Below are 24,823 nucleotides of genomic sequence, written 5' to 3'. Positions count from 1 at the left end.
ATAGAAATATAGGTTGTTGTTTGGTAGAGGGTGCATGTATGTGTCACCTTCAGTGAACTAGAGTGTTTCTTTTGTAAGTCTTCAGATCAGCGTCCCATTTAGTTAAACATCTAGTTAAGTTCTAAGTTCAATTCAGTTCTAGTTCCTCCCACTACAACCTATCCCTCTTAACATTCATTGTCTAATTTTTTATTTTTTTTGTAAGGATGCACTTCTCCATAAATGGATCTCTGGCTATCAAGGAGTTATCATTGGCCAAACCAAGCATGGTATTTAATTTGACCAAGGCTCCAACTTGAAACCCCCTGAAGCACTCTTGATCACAACTTGGCACCATAACAATTTTTTCCTCATGTCACTTACAATTGAAGTTTCTAGTCATGTAAACATTCATTTCAACTACAACTCTTATTTGTATCTTGTCTACATATATAAGAGAGGCCATGCCTTTTTCTTAAATCAAGAAAGCATATTATCAATTTGTAAAGTTTTGAGTAATTATTGACCTCATATATCAAATTAGATAAAGTGAATAGGAGTAATGAGGGTGCAGTTGGATAGAAATATAGGTTGTTGTTTGGTAGAGGGTGCATGCATGTGTCACCTTCAGTGAACTAGAGTGTTTCTTTTGTAGGTCTTTAGATCAGCCTCCCATTCAGTTAAACATCTAGTTAAGTTCTAAGTTCAATTCAGTTCTAGTTCCTCCCACTAGTTCTAGTTCTAGTTCATCAGAACTCGCATCATAAGATCCTTGTTGAATAACATGTAAAATATGGACATGTATTCAACCCATTCAATCTAGTTGACAAATTTTCATTACATGGATAACTAGCCTCAGTTCCTGTTGCCATTTCTTCTTTTCAATGTTGATCATCCTTTTCTTGTTTAAGAACACATTTAGACTTTAGCATAATAGGAAAGAAAGCTATCTATAGCAGGTGGATCTGTCAAATAGAAAGTGATTGGTCAATGAGTTTACTAAGCGTCAACTTTTTTGGTTCTATGTTTGCTTTTCTTCAATTCTTCAAAAATCTTCCTTGCCACATGTAGCTTTCCCACATTTGCAATAGTTCTAGGCTGGTTGTGCCTTCTTTGTGGTCATTCATTCTGATAGATTTCCCCTTGTGTACAACAACCTTCCAATAGGGCCCTTCCACTGCTTCTTGTTCATTTGTTTATGTTATTTTCTTCCTTTTACATTGTTTTGTTCTGATCATATTTCAAGAATGATCTAAACCCCCTTTTCCTTTTCTCCTTTCAATTTTTTCTTTGCTTTATTTTGCAGGTCTTGTTTATGCTACCATTAGTCTTGATGATGTTTATTGGTGGCCTCATACAAGGTTTTCAGTTCCAACACCCAAAGTTGTATTGCAATAGTTGACCACTAATTAAACAACTCATCTGAAGCTTCTGAACTATTTTACAGCCAACACAAGGACAATAAATCTATGCTTATCTTCCAATTGGGCCATAGTTTTTGTTTTTGATTATAAAATTTCATTAAGCTTTTGTTAAAAATGATCCTCAGAAAGAAATTGCCTTGTGAAATTATGGGTAAACAGATTTCAATTGAGTTGATCACCATGTTCCTACAAATTTTTGCATGCTGTCTTATGATAAGTTGCTATTTTAGCCTTCATGTCACTAGAGAAATGTCCAAGCAACCAAACTTCTGCTGCAATACCTAAGGTGCTACCATTAAAAGTTGGGGGCTTTTCAAGTTATGGTGATTTTCAACTTCCTCTCTATATGTAAATGAGGTGAACCACATGCTCATCTTTTCTTAATGGATCTTGCATGTACATTTTTGTGCTTACATTGACTCCAGGAAGGATGATAGCTCTTAGTCCAATCTTCACGTTGATGTCGGTGAATATTTTGCCGGCATACTTAGATTTTGCTGCGTTTTGTTTGAATCCCTATGATCATTCTTTGTCAGACTCTCATTTTGTCTTAATCCCTTCAATATGTTATGTTACCTATGTGGTTCTTCAGGGTTTCTTTGTCCAAATCCCCATTTAACATGTTCCTCTTTTTTCACTCAACTTTTTATTGTTGCATGTTGCTTCTGTAATTTAAACATGAGATTCTTGATGTGCTCAAGGCATCAAGTGGCACCATGTTTCTCTTCATCTACTGACTAGAGTTGTTCCCTTTATTAATGGGTCTCATCTACCAATTCTTTGTTCTTATCTACCAACTTGAAACTATTAATATAGTCCCATTAGCTTTCTATAGTGTTAGTCTTTAATATTTATCTATCCTTTAACATAAGCATTATGGACCTAAGAGAGAACTTAGAATAATCTAGTCTGGTGTGTTAATTCATAAGTCCTATAAAAAATGCTAAATTTTGAATGATAATTTCACAGAGATGCATGGCATTTCTAACCTCATTTATGCTATGTACTTTGATATTTGGAGTGGTATCCTTGAAACTTTGTCTCTAGGTTTGTTTGTTCATTGTGGATAGGATATCTAAATTGTTCAGATATGAATGAGAAGCCTTTACCTGGGTAATGGGTCCAAACGTCTCAATGACATTAAAGGTTTAAAACAGGAAAAACAAGCTCTATATGGATGTATCTTCAACCATCTATCTTGTGGAATATCTTTACTTCAAAGGTGGGCTTAGTTGAAATCCATGTACATGAATTGCAGTTCCATCTTCATGTCAATGTGGGTGAATATTTTGCAGGCATACTTCTTACATTTTGCTGCATTTTGTTTGAATCCCTACATCATTCCTTGTCAAACTCCCATCTTGTCTTAATCCCTTCAATGTGTTATGTTACCTAAGTGGTTCTTCAGGCTTTCTTTGTCCAAATCCCCATTCAACATGTTCCTCTCTTTTCACTCAACTTTTTATTGTTGCATGTTGCTTCTGTATTTAAACATGAGATTCTTGATGTGCTAAAGGCACCAAGCGACACCCTGTTTCTCTTCATGTACTGACTAGAGTCGTTTTCTTCATTAATGGGTCTCATCTACCAATTTTTTTTTTTAATTTACCAACTTGATACTATTAATATCGTCCCATTAGCTTTCTATACTGTTAGTCTTTATCCATCCCTTAAAATAAGCATTATGGACCTAAGAGAGAATACCCTAGGCTGTGTGTTGATTCATAAATCCTATAAAAAATCTAAATTTCGGACTTGAACAATAGAAATAACTACCATTTACTATTGCTAACACTTGAGATATGTAAGCACAAGGCAAACATTGTATTGCATTGCAACAATATCAAATATTCAGAGGATGACACTAGGAGGTCAATTATGCATGTCCAACGTAAAAACCATTTCACAGAGATGCGTGGTGTTTCGAACCTGATTCAGTTCTAGTTCCTCCCAATTCAGTTCAATTCAGTTCTAGTTACTCATTTTATAGATCTCACTTTTATGCAACTAGTTGATGGAGCAAGAAGATGAAACTTGAAGCAGATACGCCCCAGATCCACAATATGGACCCCTTTTTATTCAGACCAGAGCCATGATTTTGAGGCTCCATATTTGGATTGTGAGGAAGGGTGTGGTTTTATGATCCATTTTCAGCCTAGATCTCATATTTGGTCACTCCCTCTCTCTGATCAAAAGCATCTTCCATGTATTTTCTATTAGCAGCATGTGCTTGTAGATTAGCATATTTGAGGATTGCTATTTACCAAGTGTCTTCACCAACAATTATAGAAAAAATATATATTTTCATGAAACTGAAACTATAAGAACTGAAAATGTAACTGAAACTGAAACTGTAAGAAAAATGTGTTGTAATTGATATAACTAACCTGGATATATTGGCAATTGTTCTGTGATGTTTTGTCTTCAAGGTTGGTGAATAGTTTGAAAGCATAACATGCAACTTCAGTAGTGGTTGAACTTCTTTTATAGTTTTTGGCACTTGAATTTAATTGGTGGTAAGGATGGACATGGATTGCAATGGCTTCATTTTGAATGTGTGATTTGGATTTAATTTGATGTGATCCAATGGTTGGGAATTTGTTATTTGTTGATCCATGTGCTTTGATCTGTTTTAATGAGAAATAGAATGGGTTGGGTGTCATTTATTGAAGTTATTGGGTTGGTTGTTATTTATTGAACAAAGTGGGTTTAAATGTTATTGTATTGGGTGTCATTTATTGAACATATGGGGTTTAAATGTTGAACAACACAGTAGTTATGGCTGACATACATTCAATTTTATTATGTGCAAGTATGGATATTTATTTGGGATACAAAGCTTCAGTTCTAATGAGTGGGGGTTGAAGTGACTGCTACTTTGTACTTTTGGAATAGACCATTTTGGAAGGATTTATGGTTTTATCTGTTTTCTAGTTGGGTCAATATGGTTTGTACTCTTAAGTATTAAGATACTATTTATGGACAGTTGTGGGCCCAGTCAATGTTTTGGGAAATTTTGGACATAAATTAATACTTATTTGCACTTAATTTTATTTATCTTTGTTTAAATATTGGTTGCAAAAGTCTCAATTTCTGGTGATTTGGTGGGACCAGTACTATATCAATCACTGATCCCTGCACAACATTAGACATATCTTCCCTATATATATTGAAAAATATTTTAAAATTTGACCTAAATTTAGAAAAAAAAAACAAAAGCAAACAAACAAACAAAAAAACACGTGACATGAATCTTCCAAATACATATTTTAATACTTTCACCCTAAATCTTAATTTATTTATTTTTATCTATATATAAAAGTATTTTGAAATTTGACCTAAATTTTAAAAGAAAACACGTGAAATGAATCTTCCAAATACATATTTTAATACTTTCACCCTAAATCTTAATTATAATGTTAAGGTGCAATTTCTAAGTCATTTTATGGTTACTTCGTGGAAGGCAAACACAAAAGGAGCGTGAGCGGCATGGAACATATGATGTCATGATAGGATTACTTAACGAGGAAGACTAGATTATGTCTATGAATGAAAATTTAGGATTAGGGTTAGATGATGTTTTGACTTTGTTATTTTGTGTGAAATAGATCAATACTAAATATTATGCAATATGTTAATAAATTATTGTAAATTTATCAAGTTTATTAGATGAAAATAATGTGATATTTAACAATATTGTTTGATGGGATAATGTATCTGACACTCGTGCTTTTTAGATTGAGAAGGGAAGGAGTGCAATCCAAGGACCATAGTGGGGGATAGCTGGAGACTCGCCCATACATGGTGTGAAGGTGTTCGCTACTTCGAGAAGGGATGGCTCAACACATTGAAGGAGCCTTGAGTGAGGTTTCACTCGAGCGCTCATCCCCTGTAAAACATTCATTTCGTAATGAAGGCAATCTGTGAATGTGGTGATACTCTCGATGAAAATTGTAGGCAATTTAGAATGCACTTGGAAATGTTTCTCCGGTTAGCAATGATTTATACTAGCTAGTTTGTTAGAGTTTGGATGAGGCAAGGCAACAATATTGCGTGCGATATTTTACACGAAGAACTACAGTATTCTACCCTGGTTCCTTTACCTTGATAGTTATGTGATATTAGTTAACACTCATTTTTAGCCAACCCTACCTACCGCAAAAGCTTCAAAGCCACCAATCACACAATAGAAATCTTCGATCGACTCTTGCTTAAGGTATATTGATGCCTTGAGCTATGTCATACCATTGCTCTCATTTAGCCATCCTATAAGAGTATGGTGTCTATTCTCTGTAGTTGGAATATGTCTGTTATAATTTCGGCGATTAGTACATCTTCTTGTATTATTTTCCAGCACTGGCTTTTACACCCTCCCTATGTTTTGTTTATACTCTTTCCTTTGTGGTCAAGATTCCCAAAGAAAGAGCTCGGGTATGTAGCATGGGTTGGGTCATAACTCTAATTCCTTAGTGAGGGCAAAAGTTCCTTAGTGAGGGCACAAGCCTAAGCCTCGACGGCTATATACCTTGAACATATCAAGATAGTGGTCTAGCATGAAATCGTATATATTAAACATGAATTGGTGGATGAGAGGCAAGAACTCTTAGATTTTGAGCAAGTCAAGTTTACCTTATTATTCCTTCCATAGATAGTAGATATTGCACTGGGTTTTTTGGTCAAAGCCATATTAGTTGGGTTTGACAAAAAAATAATTCAAACTTTCTATAGTTTAACATTGCAGATTGAAATTTATTATTTTTTTAACAATAATTTAATTTATTTATCTTCAATCAGATTGCCTATGAATTTGATGATGTTATTGCTTATTACCTTGATTAATAAACCCAAAAGTACAAGGGTCCCACCACCAAACTTTAGAGAGTGATTATGCCAAGTTCTAAAGTTATTGTCCTCACCCTAACATGCCATACATACTCAACATATTACATGCACACTTCAATGTGATAAATATTAAATTCCATCTCTACACACCAACCAAAAAAGATATCCATTATCATGAATATTGTGGAAAATGCATACATGTCAATAATAAAATGTGACGTGCCAGTAAAATAAACAATCACTCAATTGATAACTATGAAAGCAATCTGCTTTTAAAAATGAAGCACAAATTTTGATAATTGAAATGCATTCATATATATACGATATGTTGCGTCGAAAGGCATTCTCTAACCCAGTATGGTAGAGATGTTGTAATCTAATGTTTAACATTTAGACTAAGTCAAATTATATAAAATAAAAACAAAATTAAATAAAAATATAATGTAATGTGAACATTTTAACTTGGTCAAGATAACCCTTTAAAAATAAAAATAAAAATGGTTCATGGTATTCATGTGGAATGTAGCCTGTTTAAAAGGGGAAATTAAACTAGTCTAGTTCCATCTTAACTCCGGATCTACCAAGCACCGAGAGGGATCAAATCTCTTCATATGCAAACCTCTTTTAAAGTGAAAAGAGATTTGGTCCCTCTCCGCTCTTGGTAGATCGAGAGCTAATATGGATCTAGACTAGTATTATTTACAAAGATAAAATTTATTTAATATTAGTAAATTTATATTAATAATGGATAGTGATATATACCTTTATCATTTAATGATTAGACATTCCCTATTTATCTATTATATAATTTATTTTATTTTATTTATTTTGTAATTGATCATACAATAATAAATAAAAATGGTTATTCAAGCAAATAAATTATAATTTAATTGATCATAAAATAATAAAATTACTAAAAGCAATTAATTAAATAATTAAATTAAATTTTGTTTATATATATATATATATTCAACAACAATTAATTAATGTGTTCGTATGTTTCAACCTAAGCTGGATTTGTCCAAACCCTCTATCGTGTCCTGAATCCCATGAATCAGACACAATTCGCTGGGACACGTGTCTTGTGAGCATGCCCAACGTGTCCTAGATAGTGGGATTCGACGGACACGTGAATATCGAGAACGTGCCCAACGTGTCCTAATTTTGGGACATGTGTCCCCTAAAAAAGCATTCCACACGACCAATAAAACCTGATTTAGGCTCATTTGACACTCATTCTTAAGTGTGTCTTCTGTCGTGAGTGTATGAGAGCTTCTAGGAAAGGGTTTGAGAGCATTTTGGAGGTGATTCAAGCAACATGTAAGTTCATTTTGCTTCTATTTTTTTGCATTTTTACTGCGACAATTTGCATGTGCATTTTTTTTACTAGTTTGTGCATTTTCCCTTTATTTTTTTACAACATTCATGGCTTAATCAAGCGCAGCAGGGAAGGGGCAAAGGAAGGGGAAGAATGTCCCCATTGGTGATTCCCCTCCTATTCCAATTTCATCAGGGTATGAAAGTGTTCCCTCTATTGGAAGTGGGCTACAAAAACAACTTCAAATGTTGAGGCAAAAATGAATTTAGAAAGACAACAAGCTCAAGAAAACAAATAACTCTTGTGGAAGTATGTCACAAGAGAGCAAGGGTTAGGAAACAAGTTGAAGGGAGGAGGCGATGTTGCTTGGAAATGCAACTATTGCAACAATCATTTCAAGAGTACTTATTACCATGTGAAAGATCATTTATTGGCCTTACCAAGTTGTGGAATTGCAGCATGTACACATGTGTCTTTAGCTAGGAGGAAAGAAATGGAAAAAGAGGCCAATGTTGGTGTGGCAAGGGTGGATGCATCATCTAAAAAAACAAGAATGATTATCCCCTTCCATTCTTGGGGAAAAGAAACAACAAATTTCCATTTGAGAGTTTTGGTGGGGGTGGGGGTCAAGCAGTAAAAAGAAAGGCAGTGGCACTTGGTCCAATGGACAAGATTTTTTAGAAAGAGAGATGGGAAGAGCTTGATCTCACCATCACATTATTTTTATATCAAAACTTCATATCCTTTAATGTTGCGCGTTCACCTTTATTTCTTGGGATGTGTCAAGCTCTAACTCAAGGGGCTCCATCGGGGTATGTGCCTCTTGGGTCAAAGAAGCTTAGAACCACATTGTTAAATAAGTCCAAGAAATAGGTGGACAAAATTCTTGAGCCTATTAAATCAACATGGCCAACATTTGGGGTTAGTATATTTTTTTATGGATGGACAAATCCAACAAGCCACCCACTCATTAAATTCATGGTGTCTTTCTTGAATGGACCAGTTTTCTTGAAATTAGTGGATGCACTTGAAAAATACAAGGATGCACAATATATTAGTGAGTTGCTCATTAAAGTTATTGAAGAAGTAGGTGTTGATTCTTGTGTGCAAATAATTACAGATAATGCACCTGTTTGGAAGGTTGTTGGCATGATTGTGGAAGCTAAATATCCACAGGTATTTTGGACACCTTGCATTGTCCATTCCTTGAATTTATCACTTAAATCTATTGCTTCTAATGTGCCTTGGATTGGAAGTATTATTGATGATGCACGACATATCCACAACTTTGTGCAAAATCATACAAATGCCCTCACAATCTACAAGGAGTAGACCCATCTATCATTGTTGAAGATTGCAGATACATGGTTTTCCTCTTCATTCATCATGTTGAAGAGGTTGAGGGAGGTCAAGACTGCTCTTGGGGCCATGGTTATTTCAAAGTTTTGGTCTTTTTGGAGAAATACAGATCAAGCACCCTAAAAAAGAGTTAAGGACACAATGGTAGATGATGCTTGGTGGGAGAGGGTAGATATCACTATTAGGATCATGGACACTATCATTTATTTGCTACGATTTGCAGATACAGACGAACCCATCCTAGGAGAGGTTTATGAGGGATGGGATTCCATTATTGAGTCTGTGAGGACCATTATTTTATAGAGTGAATGCCCTGAGTATGAGACATCATCAGAGGCCTTCTTCACTACCATACAGGATATTCTTGTCAGCAGATTGGACAAGATTTGCACACCATTGAATTGTTTGGCTCACTCATTGAACCCAAAATACTACAACCATAAGTGGTTGAATGGTGGACCTTCCCACATATTCCCTTCTCATATGGATGGTGAACTTTTACAGGGGAGGAAGGATGCATTAAGGGCGATATTTCAGGATAGAGAATCCCTTGATGAGGTGGAGAATGCCTTTTCATATTTTTCCACTAGAACTGGGCGATTTGCAAGCTATGATGTGATTAGAGACAAGGGGGCTAAGAAACCCTATTCTCGGTGGGAAACTCATGGGGCAACAAGCCCTCCTCTACAACAGTTAGCCATGAGGATCCTCTCTCAAGTGACTTCATCCTCTTGTTGCGAGAAGAATTAGAGCGCATATGGGAATTTGTATAGTGTCAAGAAGAGTTGGCTTGAGCAGTCTAGGGTAGAGACAATGGTGTATGTGCACACCAACCTTTGTCTTATTTATAGGTAGAGGGATGAGTGGTTGAAGGGAAAGACAAATATTTGGGATGTATTTCCTGATGATATGGGTTTGACCAACAATGTTGAGTTGACATTGGCCAACTTCGATCTTAATGACCCAGTACTAGAGCCTGTCACTTTTGATGATGGTGATACAGTTGAGGGGTCATCCTCCACACCAACAGATGCAGAGATGACATTGGATACAAAGGAGAAGGATGCAACAGATGAGAGCAGTGGTGACCATGACACTGATGTTGATTTTGATGATGATGATTGATGGCTCATGAGTCACGAGCTACCTACTACCTAGAGGCTTGTAGTTTTTTTTTAATTTGCCATTGGCATTGCTACTACCTATGTAACATGTTTTGATTTTGATGACTTAATGAGAAAACTACAGTTTCTTGTATTTCTCCTATTGGATCATTGATGAATATGTCAAAATTGTATTTGTATGCATACTGTTACTTTGTAAAACTTACAAATTATAAATTTATAATAAAGAATCTAGATCTATGTCTGAATTTGTATCATGAATGAGAAATTGTGTAAGAAATATCTATTTAGTATTATATATATATATAGATATATATATATATATATATAGATATATAGATATATATTGGGTACCCCGAGGAAAAATCGTAACTTTCATTATATGAAATATTGAAAATTACATATTGTAGATGCTTCAATGAAGCATATGCCAAAATTGGTGGCCTTGCCACATACTGAAAAGTCTATGATGGTCTGTACAATGTTGTAGCTAGTATGCTTACATAGTAGCTAAGACAAAACATGAAAAGTATATAGTCTAAAATCGATACAGAAAGATACATATGAACATAAAAAAAGGTCCAGGATTAAAACTACAATAATCAGGGCGATGTTGCCCCCTGTTGATGCTGCTCAGTAAATGGTCCGTGGAAAAATTGGTAAAATGCATGCCCATTGTGCTCCTGGATCATCCAATAACCACGAGGTTATTGCACTGCCTCCTTGGAAAGGATGTCAGAAAGCTGATTCCTTTCCCTGTAAATATGACGAGCAGAGATATAATCAAAGTGAGATTTTAGTGCAAGTACTTCATCCAATAAATTCTTGAGTGTGTGTATGTGGAATTCAACTTGCATATTGAACCAATAAATGACTATCTTTGAATCTCCAAATATTTGGATACAACGAATGTCTTTCTCAAGTGCATAAATCAAAAGATGGTGGAGACTGCTAAGTTCAGAAAAGTTATTTGTGCCTTCTCCTAAGCCAATATGCATTTTGTAATAATTCTCCTCATGAAAATATAATGCAACACCTCCCTCATATCCATTCTATTAAGCCAAGCCATCGAAGTAGGCCCAAGGTATAGGTTTGTCTATATTTTCAACCACAATGGTCCTGTGCTGTTATCAAGGATCTTCATCCGACAACAAATTATAGAAGGTTGTGATATGAGGAACGAACAACGTCCAATTAGGGGCAGAGTCATGAAAAATATATTTGTTCCGACCAATCCAAATACACCAGCATACCAGTAAAGGAAGATTGTGGAGTTTAGATGGATTAACACTGTTCCACCAAGCTTCCCAGGCAACTTGGAGCGATGCTCCTGCCCATCTCAAAGGAATATTCAAGGATTGATATACTTGGTTCCATAGATATATTACTACGAGACAATGAAGAAAAATATGATCAATGGATTCCATGTCATTCTTACAAAGGATGCACCAAATGGGACCCTGAAAGGATCGCCTCTGAAAGTTGTCTCCTGTGGGGGCCTTATTACAAAGTAAACACCACATAAGTAATTTGGTATTTTGCAGGGCTTTTAATTTCGATAGCATACACCACCACCAAAAATAATTCTAAGGCTCATGGTCGGCATATATGTAAGGATAACCGTCCTTTGGGGAGTAGATACCTAATTTGGAGATGACCCAAGCAATCTCATTGTCCCGGTCCTGAATTCTTATATGGGCTTCAGATAAAGCATTGATGAAATCATTCCACTCTTGATGCCATGGTTCCAGGATCTGTAGATCATGACAAGACTTCCAGGCCTGTGCGAAGATAGTCGTGTTGTCGAGATCCGCTACTTGATTCAAGGTCCTTATAATAGATGACTCCAGAATTTGGATAAGTTCATGCGAGAGTAGGTGAGAATTCTCACTCCTTGACAAGACATCCAAACCAATTCACACCTTGTCTCCAGATCCCACCTTCCAAGCGAGTCCTAAATGAATATATGGGATAGAGTTCAAAACAGATCTCCATATGGTTGATATATCCTTTCTATTCCAATTTGGGCACTAAATCCAATCAAATATGTTTTGTGGGCTGATGTATTTCCAAATGAGGACTTCGGTCCAAATACTGGTTGAGGTGAGAATCTGTCATCCCAGTTTTGCAGCCAGGGCCTTGGAGAAACATTCAAGGTTCTTCATCCCCCATCCACCCCAGTTTTTGGGTAGTGCTATATGTTCCCAAGCAACCCATGCAAAAGTTTGGCCTTCCTTACTGCCACGCCAGAGAAACCTGCAACATGATTGTTGTATTCTAGATAAAATACCTTTGTGTGTGTGTGTGTCTATATATATATAACATGTCTTGTTCCGGGGGATCAACGTGTCCGTGTCAGAAACTGAAATTTTCATGTCCTACATGTCCCATGTCCTTGTGTCAGGGGACTTAGGTTTCAACCAATTAAAAATGTATAATTTTATATTTTTTAAATAATTTTTTTTTTCTTTAACTACAATATTCTAGTAATTATTTAATTTTGCAAAACAATATAATAAGCTATATAAAATCTATTATATTTTTAAAAATCAATTACAGTTATTGAAAATGTTCATGGAAATCAATTTTTATACTCCAGGATATGTGAGGGAATAATAAGACAATATTATTGTTGTTGGGCATGATTGGGTTCTCCATCGCCATAATGCGGAATTACAAATAACAAAATACCTCAATTTACCAATCACTAAAATCTAAATTGACCAGATTCTAAACCTTATAACTAACTTGAATTCAATAGTTTTACTTTAATTTAGCTATATTTAAACTAAGCAATAGGGACAAGCTACTATGTATTACTTGTTATTTTAGTTTAAAGTTATTTTCATTTAACAAAGAGTTATTTTTATTTTTATTTTATTTTGACCAAGTAAAAATGTTTACAGGTCATTACATTACAACATCTCTACCATATTGGGTTGTAGAGTGCCTCTCGGTGCAATTATATATATATTAAACATTGATGAGTAAAATTTTATAAACTTTACGCCTAGAATGTAACTGAAAAACTAAGAGATTTACAAAGAGTTTTGAAATCTAGTTCTTCATTAGAGTAAGACAAACTAGGAAATCCAACATCTTCTACACAGACTACCCGACACACACACACGTTACCAACACACTTGCAACTATATAGCTGAAAAAAATGGCCACAAAGAAGAATAGTTTTATAGTAAATTGTCATTCAACAAAGGGGGAATCCGCTAACATTGCTTCATTTTGGTTTGTGCCTGTGTTTCTTCCCAAGCTTTGTTGTCTTGCAACATGGCGTAATTCATATAATTGGCTGCAAAGAAAGTCTATTTCATCAATCTACCTGTTGATGTGATGTTAAAACCTCTACATTCCCTCAGATTGTTCCACAACCATTTGTGAGAGCCGAAGAAAAAGATGATAAAGAGAGTGGCAATTAATATGCTCACTTATAGGAAGATGGGGGTAGAGGTGGCATGAATCTGAGGCTCCCTCGCACCCTTATTTTCGACAAAATTCATACATTGCAGCCTGGTAACCCAAAGACCATGAATTCGAAGCTATGGCACTACCAAATCCAAAATCCAATTACCAAAGACTACTTATAATATAATGAGAGAAATTGCAATAGAAGAGTACAAGGAATTTCCTAAGGGAGATTGCAGTCTAGCATGTTAAAAATTGGGTGAGAAGAGTTGTTGAATTATTTCTAAATTATTGCTTGTGAAATGCATGGAGATCGGGAACTAGTTGAAATAAAGGATTTCGCTACAGCGTGCCACCCATGCTATCACTTTCCCAAGTGTCTGCTACCAAATTATTCCAAGACCTTGACTTAGTTGGATATAGTTTCTTTTGACCAGTGAGAGACCAATTGTAAATCCCTTCTTCAGAAGGACATATAGAGGACTGGGTTACAATCTATGAAAGGTTGAATCATTGTGCAAGGCCCATTGATCATGTGCTCAAAATTAGGCTCAAAACTCAAAGTGGTAGAATATCACTAAACTTAGCTTTAGATCAAAGTGCTTGTCATCCTGATTCCAACGGTGCGAACGACACTCAAATTCGAGCTCATATGAAGAAGTTAGAGCAATTCAAAGTTCAGGTTTGACTTGGACAAATGACAGGAGAAGATGACGTAGCAGGAGTCTTCAATGAATGGGGAAGTCCCAAGTGGCAGGCTGCCATTAGCTCCACATTTCACAGATCGCAGTAGGAAGAGGTCCCCAGCACTACTAGGTTATGATCTGCGATATCACAAACACAGATCGGAGGCGGGTCGACAGTAAAGAATCGGCCCTAGAGCGAAGCTGGAGTGTGACACGATAAATCGCAATCACACATCACATGGATCAAAGTGCAATTACAGAATTGGCCCCGACAGAATCAGGTTGCGATTGCGATATTACAATCGCATATCGTACAACACAATGGCCCGTTATGGAGAATCAACCCTGCTCCAGCCGATTGCGATTTACGATGGAACTTGTTATCACTCAAGAAAAAATATTTTAAATTTTGAACATCAATTATTTAAATTTGTCAAAGGGTTGGTGTCAATTTTGGGTCTAGTATTTTTATCTTGTTTTAGAGTCTGGTTAAGAGTCTTGTTAGTATGTCACATGGGGTCGATTCTCTATTTTAGTCTATCATTGGTCTCATATCTCACATGCATATCATATGTCTAAACTCATTTCAAAGTTCATAGCGCATAAATCCGGTCTAGGTGATTTCGTAGCGCACAACACCTATTTTGCACTAACTGCGCTACGAAATTGGGAATTCGTGCTGATCCATAGCAAATCTCACCCCAGCTGTCATATTTACCAAAATCCGTTGTGTTTGCATCAACAATTGTCAGCTTATACACTTCGTCTATCATCTCCAACCGCTTATCCTCATCATTACGTCGTTAGGTGTCATGGTATTAGCACATGTTTGTAGTTGTACTTTGCTCTGCGGTTTTGGTCGTTCAACTAGGCTTTTCGAAATGGTATCAGAGCAATCAAAGAAAACTCCAGGGAAGAGATATCTAGGGAGGCTCTCAGTATTGATAATGGGGAACAACTTTCTTGTGGTTCAGAAATCTGGAAGGAATTACCACTTCTGCAAGAAGTTTACGGGGATAGCATGCACAAGTGAGGATGGAATAGAAGCTCCAGAGCTCAAATCCATTGTCAAAGCTCTTGTCAATGGAGGTCGCTTCAATGTTCATGTCTGTGCTCCTGAATCAGATAAATCTGGAAGCGGGCATTACTTATCGGTTCGTCAAACACTGGTTGCAAGCTCTGTTGGCATCAAAGGGGCTATAGCTTATGAGGTTTCTGGTACCCCAGCAGATTGTGTTTCATTAGGTTTATCTGGAGCACTCTTTCCTTGGAAGAAGCCTTCTTTGGTAATTAGAGGAATCAACAAGGGATCAGACTGTGGATATCACATCATTTATTCTGGCGTTGTTGCAAGTGCAAGGGAAGCTCTCAGGTAAGGGTTCCCTCTATTGCAATATCTTTGAATTGGAAAAAAGATGAGAGAAGTGACAGTGATTTCAAGGAAGCAGTGGAAGTATGTCTACCTTTAATATATGCCGCAGTACAAGATACTGAAAAATATCTATTTCCTAAAGGTTGTCTATTAAAGGTTGATATTCCAACACACCCATCTGCGAATAAGGGATTTAGAATTACTGGGCAAAGCACATCGCGCTTGACTTCAAATTGGCAACCTGTGACTCTACATCGGCATTTGGCAGGGAAGTACATGTCCAAGGAACAAAGCCTTGGTATCCAGCTAGCACAACTGAGTCAAGCTGCTTCTGCTGCAGGTGCAGCTCGTCGTCTTAATTTACGAAGGAAGAATGTCGAGGTGGAGTCAGTTGGAGAAGCAGGCAAACAAGAAACACACAATGCGGCAGTCAAAAAGTACTTCCGTGTTGAGTTTTCGGAGCATTAACATGGAGAAATGGATGATGATCTTGACTATGGAGCACTTCAACAAAGATTTGTAACCATTACACCTCTAGGACTGACATGTAATGCTGAATTGGATGCACGCACTTCTGTTGCCTCCTGGATTACTACTGCAATTGATCAGGATGCACCTGCATCTATCTGACAAAGAAATGAAACCTGGTTGTGTATTGCGTGTCATTATTGACCTGATTTTGGTGTAGATATTCTGCATATACTGTTAAAGGAAGATGACACTGAAGCTTGGGGAAGCTTGGGGTATTGAGCCACTAGACAATTCCTGCAAGAATTTGATTCGAAAGGGTATTGTACGGGTTGCCGACATCAAATTTCCTTTACCTTAAAAAGCACAGTCATTCCCAATTGTGCTTGTTTCGGATGCCCCGGACTATTTGTCCCCAAATTACCTGAATAAGACACTGCCAGAGCTTGCTAGAGTCTCAGTTGAGGCACTTGTTCTGTTTGTTGGCACTCTAGGTCACGGGGTCAATCATGGTGGCAAAGATACTTCGAGTCATTGGGACTACAAGAAAATGAGAGCATGACCAGAAAATTTGAGCTGCTTCAGACGCAAAAGTCCCTTTCGATTTAAGAACCATAGTTTGCATGCTTTACAAGTTGAGGTTTGTTTAATGCAATGAAAGATGGTCATGATGGAAATCATGAAAGGTTTTGTTCAATTTATTCATTTCTGATTCAGGAAAAGATGCAGGGCATTTCACTGCTGCATGGGAATTATATAAAGCACAGGAAGATGTTGTAGCTACTTGTAAAGAATTTGGCATTAAAGTTACCATATTCCATGGCCATGGTGGGAGGTTCAAGCTGTGCTGCAAGTGACACAGCAAGCACAATGATGCAGAAATTCTGGGATTCGACTCTGACATTAGAGCCACCAGAGATTGATGAGGATGGTCACAGTGATTTCTATCCAAGGCAGTCAGTTGATGGTACAGAATCAGTAAAATCAGGATATCCATTGTTAGGTCTTGCGAATACATTTTATACCTTGAAGCAGAGAACAATTTCAACGTTTTTTTTTACAGTGAGGAAAAATAGTGATGCCGCAACTGATGAAGAGAGAGGAAAATTGGAAGTTGAAGGTGAATACCACTTAGGAGAGTTTGTTGTATCTTATTAGGCATAGATCTCTTGTTATGCATCTGCCAGATTCAGAATCTATCCAGATTCCTATAGTTATATTTGGAACAATCAATGGTGTTATTGGTGTCATTGTATCTCTTCCTCAGGAGCAATATCTGTTTCTTGAAAAGTTGCTAGCAAACCTTGTCAAGGTGATCAGGGGAGTAAGGGGCTTAAGCCATGAACAGTGGCAATCATTTAGCTATGAAAGGAAGACTTTGTTTTTGAAATTACACAACAGTTTTGTAGCGCGCTACGAAACTGTTGTAGCTGCATGTTACAATTCGGTTGATCAATTATGATTGACAAAGCGGCAAATCTTTTTGAAAGATTTTGTCATCACACATGTACATGGGAAAGGCTTACAGCACATAAAGGACGTGGCACTCCAATAGATTGTTGACTAATTCAAGAAGATCAACATGGTTAATTATTTCCGAATATCTTTGAGGAAACCAAAAGCATAAAAACAAGGGCAGTTTCCTATTTCTCAGCAATAGTGAAGAGATAAGATAGTAAGGGCCAGCAAAGAGCTTTAAACATCCATCAAGGCTAAAGCTGAAGAAAACCACTTGTCAGAGAATGAATCTTGATTGTAATAAATGCTATGTTCAGCAAGATGTAGAATTAGAACCCTAATTGTTTTAGGTATTTAGAGCTGTCAATTAGTAGTAAGTTGCTTTTAATAGTTAGTTTAATATGTCAATACGTGTCATGATAAGGAGAATTTGAGTTCCCCTCATGCTTGAGGAGGAATCTCAGTTTGGTAGAAGAGCTATATATATAGGAGAAGGAGCAATGTAATAGGGGTTTGAAATTTATGAAAAAAAGCTCTGATATTTGGCTTATGTAAAGACTCTGTTTTTTTTGGTAATACAGTATTGGCTTATACTTCTCAAGAATCATAAAGAGTTCAATGTAATGAGTTTTTTTTGTTGTCTTTTCATGTTATCTACAGTGTTATGAGTATCTGATTACTTAGAAATCGCTTACAGTGCTCTAATTTCCTTCATATACTCATAAACTGCCTTCTATGTGTTTGGTGTGTTGAAATCTGAATGCCTTGACTTCTATGCAAAGCCAACCCTGCTGTTAATACTGAATCATATATGACTCCATAAGCGCAATGGATACTTGTTATTTGTGTTTCCACCATTTTCATTTCTTAGTTGTTTCACAAGAGTTAGCCATCTTGATCATAATCAAAAACCTTTAATCCTTTGAGAGAGCCCTCTCAGGTTGGGGAGGCTAAACCTCAGCCTAAAGTAGGTTTGAAACAGTTACTTGAAGTCTTCCTGGTCTGCAGCCTTCCAGGGCCTGATTTTGAGATAACAGAACTATCGGCACCAATAGTTTATGGCCGTCATGTGTCCTCCTAACGGTCGGCTAAAATATTGGTTGGCAAGACCGGTCGGAGGTCGGGCTCAATCCCATGACCTCCTGTTTCATAGTGCCAAGGCCTACTATTGTGCTCGCATGATGGTTCTTAACTATCAATGCAAGCGGGTTTGTATTATTATGAACTGACCACCAGGTTGGGGGCAAGATCGCCAGCATAACTGTCGGTGAACCTCCCATGTGACTACCTCATCTGCAGCCCGCAGTAGTTATGTTTCTGCCACGGTAACCACACTGCCAACCGCCAGTCCTGATAGCCAACCTCCCTAACCACGGCATGTGAATGCCACCTTAACCACCACAAGCCAGAACCATCGCCTTAACCGCGATATAGATGGGTTTGTTGGCAGGACTGCCAATTTCGATGGAACTACCAGAATTAACTCTGAATAATGAATTTAACTAACATTTAGCCAGATTTGGAAGAGGAAATTGTGGAAAGATTGGCAAAAGTCATAACTAAGGCAATTTTTGACTAAAGGAGAAGCAGAAAGAGGCTAAGGTACCATTTTTTAGTATTTTGGACTCACTGGAGCAGGTTTCAATAGCAATGGAGCATTGTAAACACATATTTTTAAACTTTTGAGCAGAATAGAGAGGACCAAGCCATTGGAAGCTGGACCAAGTAGACATAGCCCAGGAGGGTGAACTCCTTTATCATTATCCTGGTGTAATGTGTTTTTGATGATGTTCTATCCATGTTTATGATGTTCTTCAGTATTTTATTTATGTTAAATTGGTCATAAAATTAACATAAAAACTCATCATTTCACTTGCAAAAATTCATGAATCCTTAAGCACAATGAAAGCATTTTGTTTCTAATCCGAGGAGGATCTTAGCACAACAATATAATATTCTAAATCAGATCATTTTGGTATCAGAGCTCTAGGTTTTCTTTGTAAAAGAATGATTTAACTATTTGCAAGTTTATGTCATGCTTACAAGGTTAAAACTCAAAAGAGGAGAAGGGAAACTGGTTGGTTGGAAGCCCTGAAGTTGGGTCAAGGGGAAGGAGAGCAAGGTTGCTACAATCTCCAACACCAATTCAACCTCGAGTTGCAGTTGAGACTCCAAAGATCATGTCTCATGAAGGAGAACCTAAAAACATGATAGAAGATGAGAAGACCTTCAAAAAGGCTTTCTTTGATATGACAAAGATGGTGAAGGTCCTTTATGAAGAGAGGAATACCAGGTTGCAAGGGGAAAGTTCCAAACCTCCCAAAGGAGAAGGTTCTTCAGGAGGAGGTAATGGAAATGGAGACAAACCTCCACCCTATCCACCATCTTCTTCATCTTCTTCCTCAAAAGCATCTTCACCCTCTTCCACTAACACAACCCTTACTCATAATCATCATCATACTTCAAAAGGAATTGGCAAATCATCTTTTTTAAAACTTGATGTTAAATTGAGCTGCCCATATATAATGGTGAAGTGAATGCAGAGAATCTTGATAATTGGATTTGTCAGTTGTAGGTCTATTGCAGGATTCAAAACCTTCAAGAGGATTACATAAAGATTCTGTTAGCTTCCTTGAGAATGGAGGGTGCAACACTAGTATGGTGGGAATCAAAGACCCAAGAGGAGATTAAAAAACATGGTAAGATCTCAATTTCTTGGAATGATTTCATTGTTGCAATCGAAAGAAAATTCTATCCTCTAGCTTATATGCAGAAAGACATCATGAATTGGCAGAACTTTAGATAGCTTAAAGGTCAAAATGTGCAAGATTACACCCAAGAATTCAGAAAAAGGTCTTTGATGTTAGGTGTAGATTTGCAATCACAGGAAACATTGCTAAAGTACATAGGGGGTTTACACAATTACCTTAGGCATATTATCTTAATGCTTAATCCCAATAATCTAGATGATGTGGGTGTGCAAGCCACCCATCTTGAGGCAAGAGGGAAAATCACTCTAGAAGAAGGTAGTAAAATGCCATTTAAGGGTAAAGAGAAAGAAAAGGGTTTCACGGGAAAGAAAAATGCATCCATTAAAAAGGAAGAAGAGAAAACAATATGTAAATATTGTTCCAGAGAGGGTTACGATGAAGCTCATTTTTGGAAGCTTCATCCCGAAATGAAACCAAAAAAATTCAACAAGAAGGGAAAAGAAAAGACAGTTGTCGTCATTCAAGAGGATTTGGGATCCGATTCAGGTGATGAAACTAAAATCACAACCATGGGTATAAAAGTAAAAGAATCCATTGCTAGCACTAGTATATCAAATTGTCACACTAGTACTCCAAATGAAGAAACAAGGATTGAATTATTTCATGTGAGAGTCATCTCAAAACATATAAAAATAGACACACTTTTTGATAGTGGGTCTCAAGCTAACTTGATATATGATAACTTAGTCAAACAACTTAATCTTGAAACCATTTTACATCCCAAACCATATCCATTAGGTTGGATATGCAAGGACACAAACTTACAGGTTACAAGAAAATGTATTCTTCAGTTTGCAATAACAGGAAACTTCATTGACAAAGTTGAATTAGATGTTGTACCACTTGATATATCAGGAATTGTTTTGGGTAGTCCTTACCTCTATGATAGAAAAGAAGTCTTCTATCGTCATGAAAACAAGTACCACTTGTTCAAGGATGGTATGGAGTATATTGCGAGAGCTCATCGCAAGAAATTAAATCTTTCATTAGTTAATGTGGGGCAAATGAAAAGACTAGTGAATTCAAGCAAGAATTTAGTGCTTCTTATGATCAAACCCAATGTTGATGTTGATTATGAAGCGTTTGATGGTTGTAATTCAAATTCGAAAACTAATTTGGTTGATGTAGGTGTTTCATAAAGCAAAAGGATTTCCTTCCAAGAGGAGATTCCAACATGAAACACCATTGCAACAAAAGTGTCTTATTTCTAACATTGACATGCATCGGATGTCAAGAAGGGAAAGTGCAGAAACAAAAAAACAAATCCAGGGATTTTTGAATAAAAGGATCATTCGACCTTCTCCTTTACCATGTGGTGCACCTCTTGTTTTGGTGCCCAAGAAGTGTGGTAAGCATTTCATTGAATGAGATTCAAGAAGTGGTTTTCATCAAAGTAGAGTTGTTGAAGGAGACATAAGGAAGATGACATTCAAAACCAAGCAAGGTTTGTTGGAATGGCTTGTTATGCTTTTTGGTCTTTTCCATGCTCCTGCTACTTTCATTCATATGAAGAAAGATGTGTTGAAGCCATTTCTAGACATGATAGTCTACTTGGATGACATTTTCATTTTCAGAAAATTTCATTATGAATATGTCATGTATGAGAAAGAAATACTTGATGTCTTATGTCAAGAACATTTGTTATTGAAGATGTCAAAGTATATGTTGGATAAAACTTCTTTGTTGTACTTGGGCCATGATATTGGAGAAGATGAGTTGAAGTTAGACTACTCTAAGATTGATGCCATTATAGATTGGTCAATGCTCAAGATAGTCATTTGGAAAAGAGGTTTTTTAGGATTAGCCCAATGTTGGAGGAAACATTTTGTTATTTTTTCTTCTATTGTAGCTCATTTGCATTCTTTGGAAGTTGCGCAAACAGTCTCCCAATGGGGAGGAAAACAACAAGAGGAATTTGATGCTTTAAGACAAAAGATCAGTTCAGCTTTTATACTTGTTCATCTAAACTTGAAAAGTCATTTGAGTTTCAGGTTGATGTATGTGACTATGCCATGGGCATAGTCTTTATGCAATATGGTAAGACCATTTCATTTCATTCAAAAATTTTCAGTGGTGCAGTGTTTAAGTTGCAGTGACAAGGGCACTTTCATTGGATGGGTTTTCTTCTACTATTCCACTTGGTCAAAAGGTATAAGAAAGGTATAAGTGACAAGTTTGTTGATGTAATTTCTAGGCCTATAGTTTGTGTAATAACTATCCTCAAGCATAATTTTGTTTTACATGAAAGTTATGTTCAACAAAATACATACTTTCAAGATGTATATTCAAGCTTGAGTCAAAGGAATCAAATAGAGGAATTTGATTACCATTTGCATCATAATGTATTGTATCATCTTGGTAAGAAGGATGTTGCTCCTCATAGTAACATGGACAAAACCAAATGGATAGAGGTTGGAAAGGTGAGGGAATTGTACCCTCCCATGTTGAACAACTGAAAGTGATCTTTTGGAGTCCAAAAGGCTTCTAGTGGGGAGGAGTGATCAAGTGCTTAAAATTAGGCTCAAAACTCAAAGTGGCAGAATCTCAATAAACTTAGCTTTAGATCAAATTTCTCGTCATCCTGATTCCAACGGTGCAAACGACACTCGAATCCAAGCTCATATGAAGAAGTTAGAGCAAGTCAAAGTTCAGGTTTGACTTGCACAGATGGCAAGAGAATATGACGTAGTAGGAGTCTTTAGTGAATGGGGAAGCACCAAGGAGCAGGCTGCCCTTGGCCCCACATTTCATAGATCGCAGAAGGAAGAGGTCCCCAACACTACCAGTTTTCGATTTGCAATATCACAATAGCAAATCAGAGGTGGGTCGTCAGTAAAGAATCGACCCCGGAGTGAAGCCGGAGTGTGACGCAATAAATCGCAATCACACATTGCATGGATCAAGTGCGTTTACAAAATCAGCCCCATTAGAGTCAGGCTGCAATTGTGATATCGCAATCACATATCACATAGCACAAAGTCCCGTTATGGAGAATCAGCCCTGCTCTGGCTGATTGCGATTTGCGATGGAACTATCGACGTCGATAGTTTATGGCCACCACGTGTCCTCTTAATGGTCGGCTAAAATATTGGTTGGAAACACAGGTTAGAGGCCAGGCTCGATCCTGTGACCTCCTGTTTCATAGTGCCAAGGCCTACCATTGCGCCCACATGATGGTTCTTAACTATCAATGCAAGCAGGTTTGTATTATTATGAACTTACCACCAAGTTGGGGGGGAGACTGCTAGCATAACCGTCGACGGCCCTCCCATGTGACCACCTCGTTCGCAGCCCACAACAGTTATGTTTCCGCCACAGTAACCGCACCGCTCATTGCCAATCCTGACAGCCATCCTCTCTAACCACGGCATGTGAACGCAACCTTACCGCCACAAGTCGGACCCGTTGCCTTCACCGTGAGATAGACGGGTTCGTTGGCTGGGAAGTTGGCAGGATCACCAATTCAGCAGAACTACCAGAATTAACTCCAAATAATGAATTTAACTGGCAGTTAGCCAGATTTGGAGGAGGAAATTGTGGAAAGACTGACATAAGTCATAACTAAGGCAATTTTCGACCAAAAGAGAAGCAGAAAGAGGATAGGGTACCATTTTTTAGTATTCTAGACTCATTGGAGCAGGTTTTAGAAGCATTGGAGCATTGCAAACACATATTTTTACACTTTTGAGCATAATAGAGAGGCCCAAGCCATTGGAAGCTAGACCTAGGAGAGTTAGCCCAGGAGGGGTGAACTCCTTTATCATGTTCCTATTGTAATGTGTTTTTGATGATGTTTTGCACATGTTTATGCTGTTGTTTAGTCTTTTATTTATGTTAAATTACTCATAAAAGTAACATAAAAACTCATCATTCCACTTGCAAAAATTCATGAATCCTTAAGCACGATGAAAGCATTTTGTTTCTAATCTAAGGAGGATCTTAGCACAACAATATAATATTCTAAATCAAATCACCCACTTTGAATATTTGCAGGCTCAAGAGGGTCCTCAAAGTAGGGAGATGTCTGGACCGAATTCTCACACTGAACCAATTGCCTCACTTCTCCCATAAATAATTGGATTTCATACCAAATGTATTATGAAACATCACGAGTATGAGGATTGGGCTGTGTACCTCCCACACAAAATTTATCTTATACTCAAGAGTGGGAAATAAATCTCCCAAGTCAGACTAATCAAATGTGCCTTGCTCGCAGAATGAGCATTGAAACCATATATTTCCATCCATATTCACCTAAGGCGAGGGATGAAAGGGTGCATGGCCTGCATGCTAGCCACTTGCCACCTCACAGAAGTTGCCTCACCCATATAACTTGATTGAACTTCGTATAATTATTTGAGTGGAAGACACATTTAATTCATAAGATTTGTCATTTAACTCTAAGCTTCGCACCTTGGTTCAAATTTTATTTTTGGTTTTACGAGGTAAGAAGCATGTCATCCCCATAGTTGAAGTCATGGTATGGTTCTCCATCCCCCTTGCCCTTTGATCTCTGTTTTCCCCTTTGCCAAACTACATGCTTGATTAGCTTGCTTATTTGCTTCAGTATTTTGGATCCTTAGGATATGAAAGAAACTTTTA

The 24,823-nt window shown here is 37.2% G+C and overlaps 1 pseudogene; it reads left to right on the top strand.

Annotated features, from left to right (window-relative positions):
• Positions 1 to 16,601, top strand: part of LOC149179230 (putative pectin methylesterase CGR2 pseudogene) — a 46,275-nt pseudogene extending 29,674 nt beyond the window's left edge.
• Positions 16,602 to 24,823: the final 8,222 nt, after the last annotated feature.

Source organism: Pinus tabuliformis, chromosome 4_1 (genome assembly GCF_031772625.1).
Source record: "Pinus tabuliformis cultivar Carrire ecotype Pingquan chromosome 4_1, CPIR1, whole genome shotgun sequence".
NCBI lineage: Eukaryota > Viridiplantae > Streptophyta > Pinopsida > Pinales > Pinaceae > Pinus > Pinus tabuliformis.
The sequence above is the reverse complement of the archived record's forward strand: the minus strand, read 5'-3'. Positions and strand labels throughout refer to the sequence as shown.